This window comes from Onychomys torridus, unplaced genomic scaffold (assembly GCF_903995425.1).
Source record: "Onychomys torridus unplaced genomic scaffold, mOncTor1.1, whole genome shotgun sequence".
Classification (NCBI taxonomy): domain Eukaryota; kingdom Metazoa; phylum Chordata; class Mammalia; order Rodentia; family Cricetidae; genus Onychomys; species Onychomys torridus.
This window is the reverse complement of record NW_023412022.1, coordinates 1-4,923: the sequence shown is the minus strand read 5'-3', so window position 1 is coordinate 4,923 and position 4,923 is coordinate 1. Positions and strand designations below refer to the sequence as shown.

The 4,923-nt window shown below is 45.3% G+C and overlaps 1 pseudogene; it reads left to right on the top strand.

The window, feature by feature from the left end:
• Positions 1 to 420: 420 nt before the first annotated feature.
• Positions 421 to 2,812, top strand: LOC118575459 (annotated as a pseudogene).
• Positions 2,813 to 4,923: the final 2,111 nt, after the last annotated feature.

Below are 4,923 nucleotides of genomic sequence, written 5' to 3'. Positions count from 1 at the left end.
AGGAGTACACAAAAACACATACATGTCATTCACATAAGAAAAATCCCTTCACATATGCAGCACACACACACACACACACACACACACACACACACACACACACGTCCATGTCTGAATCAATAAACAGGCAATACTGAGCTGAGAAATGCACACTCACACCTAGAAATCAAGATGTGTTACTCCCAAAATTCTTTTGTCCTGTGTATCTGATTCGAGTCCTTAACAACATCTATGGAATATGGAGTGAGCAGGTGACTGGCAGCCCAAGCAGGAAGTATGGGTGCTCACACTCCTGGACAATGATGAAATAGGAGGCAGGAACCGCTCAAGTTGCATAACTAACTAGGTGGAGAGACATGCTCAGCATAAAAAGTCCTGCTGGAGTGTGCAGTGGAGTGGATGGTGATCAGACCAGGGACCATGGAGGTCAGTGTCCTGCTCTTCCTTGCTATCCTTGTGGGCCTTCTTACTGGCTTCTAGTCAGGGGACACCCAAAAGGCCCATGGCCACCTACCACCGGGACCACGTCCCCTACCCCTCTTGGGAAACTTACTACAGTTGGACAGAAGAGGCCTCCTCAACTCCTTCATGCTGGTGAGACATGCACAGTGGTTGTGTGGTTCTATGGGCTTAGCCCCATGTTTGCTCCTGGAGATCACTCAGCAGGATGAGGAAGGGACTCCATCCAAGCTGTTAGCCTCAGGTGGGAAGGTGGCTAAGTGAAAGGTGAAATGCTGATTGATGATGGATTGTGCCCAGATCAACAGGCATGTTCTTTCAATGTTGGAATCATGTGGGGAACTGTGTTTGGTATGTGAAAAGTGACAGGGGTGTCAAGGTGTTTGCTAAGGTTTTACAATTTCCCTCTTTGGTGCTTCTTTGTTCCAGAAAAGAAAGAAAGATATCAGAGAAACCAACAGATAAAGTTGGCTTCTGCCATCACAACGGATTAACCTGCCATGTTCTGGAGCAAAGGGGAAGAGAGGCAGGTCAGGAGGTGGGGTAGGTAGGGAGTGCTTATCAGTTATAAACACCATGGACCATCCAAGCATCTGACCATGGCACCATCTTTACCAGTCTCCACAAGGGAGATTTCATGTTCAATCACCACTTGTTTATTAATAATCAATTATCATCCTTGGCCTCACTTCCCATTTAGAAAGCTGATATAGTGGCAACAATCCCAACCTCCCGCTACCCATTCATTGTTAACACATCACCCATCTGGATCATTGGTGTAGTCATTTGTTTTTAACTAGCTTTTGAGACAAGGTAGCCCTACTTTCCCCAGGTTAATCTCAAACTCATGATCCTCCTTCAAGTTTCATATAACAGTTTTGATCTGATATATGTATTGATAGTTCATTGTTGCAAAAGATCCCATATTGTGACTCGGCCTAAAAACATAAGTAGGTCAATATCAATTGTAGAGGTTTTCCTTAGCATTGTCCCTAAACTACACTGGACACTGACTGTTTTCATAGCCTTTCATTTCTTTTTTATTTTCTTTTTCTTTTTTTTAATTGAGACAGGGTTTCTCTTTGTAGCTTTGTGCCTTTCCTGGTAGCCCAGGCTGGCCCCGAACTCATAGAGATCCACCTGGCTTTGTCTCCAGAGAGCTGGGATTAAAGGCATGCGCCACCACTGCCCAGCCCCGTAGCCTTTCATTTCTATTTGCTGCATTGTAATCTAGAGTGAGGTAAAGGTCCAAGAGGATGAGTGGGTTATGTGCAAACATTGCACTGTTCTCTTCAGGGGCTTTCAGCACTGGAGTGTTTGTGATATTCCTGGGATCAATTCCCTGTAGATGCCCAGATGGTTGTATTGTCAGGTATTTCCAACTGTGTGTTCTGAAGTCATGACTCACATTCAGGTCCACCACTAGTGACTACTACTTTCCCTTCCCATGTAACCCAGGGGGTAGGTCAGCCATTTTCTGAATGTCAGAATGCATTGGGGCAGGTTGACTCTGGGTCACAGGAAGCAAGGTTCAGCTTGGCCAGACTGAAGGGTTGGGCATGGAGCTACCTCCATAACCGTATATGTTTTTAGAGACAGATTTTATGTAGCTGAGGCTGGCTTCCAAATGGATGTTTAGCAAAGGATGACTAGTGATTCTCTGGCCCTATCTCCATATTGCTTGATTATAAACATGTTGTTGACCTTCATCCCTACTCTACAGTACTGCTGTATTGAACAGGAAGCCCAACCAATCAGTGCAGGCCCTGACTATGTGGAGAAATAACCCTTTTGGGCTCCCAGAAGGGAAAGGGTGGTCATATGAGAGGTTCCTATTTTCCATTCTGTATGTGTTTTCACAGTGTAACAACATCATCTGCACTGACTAACGACAACCCTGGTGCCCTTATGCTCTGCAGTTTCGAGAAAAATATGGAGATGTGTTCACAGTGCACCTGGGACCGAGGCCTGTGGTCATGCTGTGTGGGACAGAGGCCATAAGGGAGGCTCTGGTGGACCAAGCTGAGGCTTTCTCTGGCCGGGGCACAGTTGCTGTGGTTGAGCCAATTGTACAGGGATATGGTGAGATATGGGGCAGAGTGGAGTGGAGGATGTGGTTCCGGAAGGTGGAGCCCGAGCTGTGGGGAAGGACTCAGATTCTCCGACCTTCCAGTGTAACTACCCATACATCCCCTTCTGTCTAAGGTGTGATCTTTGCCAATGGGGAACGCTGGAAGGCCCTTAGGCGATTCTCTCTGGCCACCATGAAGGACTTTGGGATGGGGAAGCGGACTGTAGAGGAGCGAATAAAGGAGGAGGCCCGATGTCTGGTGGAGGAGCTGCAGAAATCCAGGTGAGTCTCTGAGAATGAGCATAAAGGAAGATGGTGATACAGGATCTGAGTGCACAACCAAAGAAAGACAAACAGACATATAAGGGTAGATAAAAAGGCAGACAGACTGACAGACCAACACACACACACACACACACCACACACACACACACACACACACACACACTATGGGTAGGATGAGATATGGACACAGGTAGAAAGAGAAAAAAAAAGGGTAGGGAAGAAACATGAGGTATATTGTGTACAAAATAACTCAGAAACATATACTGACCATAGCTGCAATGTTTCTTCAGAAAATCAGCCTGTGAATTAATTTTGTTTGTCAATTGGGTATGACTGGTGCATACTTGTCCTCTCAGAATTTAGAAAGTGAGGCACGATGGTCTGAGTTCAAGGCTAGTCCTGTCTACGTTGTGAGGCTCTCTTTTTGATGTGACTGTGGCTGAGTGAAGGTTGCTTCCAGCACCACATACATCAGGCATGGTCCTACACGTTTATATTCCCAGCCCTCTAGGGTGGAGGCAGGAGGCTGAGATTTCCAAGGTGACCTTCTACTGCATATGGAGTTCAAGGCCACTTTGGCTTATCCTTTGTCACTGTTACCCATCATAGTCTAATAAAAGACAAATGCAGACCCGAGGTAACTGAGAGGGAAGGGAGCAGGAGGAACTGCAGACGTGTTCTAAGCAGGGAACTGTGTTTCTTCCTTGTGGTTGTGCTGGTGAGCAGCAGTGAGCTCAGAGGCTGGTGGGAGTTTGACTCTGGGTGAACTCAGAGGCACCTCTGGGGACTTGAGGGGTCTTTACATCAAGGGCGTATTGGTGACATGACTGTTGTTTGCACCTCCATTTCTGTACACGGGACATTTGCCATCTTATTGACCTTTCTCAGGAGATCTGAGAGGTCAGTGCAGAGGCAGGAGGGAAGAAAGGTGCAGAGGCTGGGAAGAAGGACTGGAAAGAGCAGTCAGAGATGGAGGAAGCCAAAGGAAGAGAAGTGAGCTCTAAGGCTGAGAGTGAAGGTGATGAGCCCCAGGGAAGGACCTATATCACTGTCTGGAGGACCAGGCTCCAGGCAGCCCAGGACTCAAATGGAAATCCACAGCGTCAGCACACTGGACTGTTTTTAAAATCACCTTCTGGATGGTTTCCTTCTCTTCCTCTTCCTCTCCTCCTCCTTTTCCTCCTCCTCCTCCTTTCCTCTCCTCCTCTTTTCCTCCTCCTCTCTTTTCCTCCTCCTCCTCTTTCCTCTCCTCTTCTCATTCTCCTCCTCCTTCTTTTTCTTCTTTCTCCTCTCTCCCCCTCTCTCCTCCTCCTTGTCCGTTCTTCCTCACTCCCCTTCCCTTTCTCCTTCCTTTTTCAATCTCCTCTGCTCTCCCTCTCGTTTGGCCTCTTAAGCTTATTTCCCACGAGTCCTTTTAAGCAATACAAGCTTCCACATGTGGGTTTCCAATTAATTTTTTTTCAAGTAATGATTATAAATATATAGGTAACATGTTTCAACTACACTGATTAAACATCGTCAACTTAAATAACCCGATACATTATAACATTTTAAGCAAACTATTGTTAAGGATTAATAGAATATGAGAAAAGACAAGACCGTTTGGTTCTTCATTCCACTCTTTGGCAGCAGCATACTGCTGTTCAAGAATTTATCAACAACTTATTACTATTCCTTAAAAGGTATCTCATAGAATTTAAAAGAGTACAACCCAAACCTTTTATACATAAAAAACCAGTCAATCAGCTGAAGATTTGAATCTCCCTCGGATCACATACTCATTTTATCAATAGTATTATATAGAAAAGGAGGTCAGCGAATTGGGTGAAAGGAATTTAATTAATCATCCACTTTTGATACCAACCAGATCTCGCAAGGACAGATTTCAGCCGCACAATCAGGTTGCCTGTATTTTTTGATATTTAGCAAATGAATCTCAACGCTAGCTGTGGCCTGTTTAAGTTCAGATTGTTTTTCTGGAGTTTCTTTCGTCATAAAGTATTCTCTGAGTAAATTATGGTCCTTACTTTGAAGTTATTAAGAGTTTGTTTAGCTAATGGTGACAGAAAAATCGGGGTGACAGCATCTCATCACTTTTCAGCATTAAG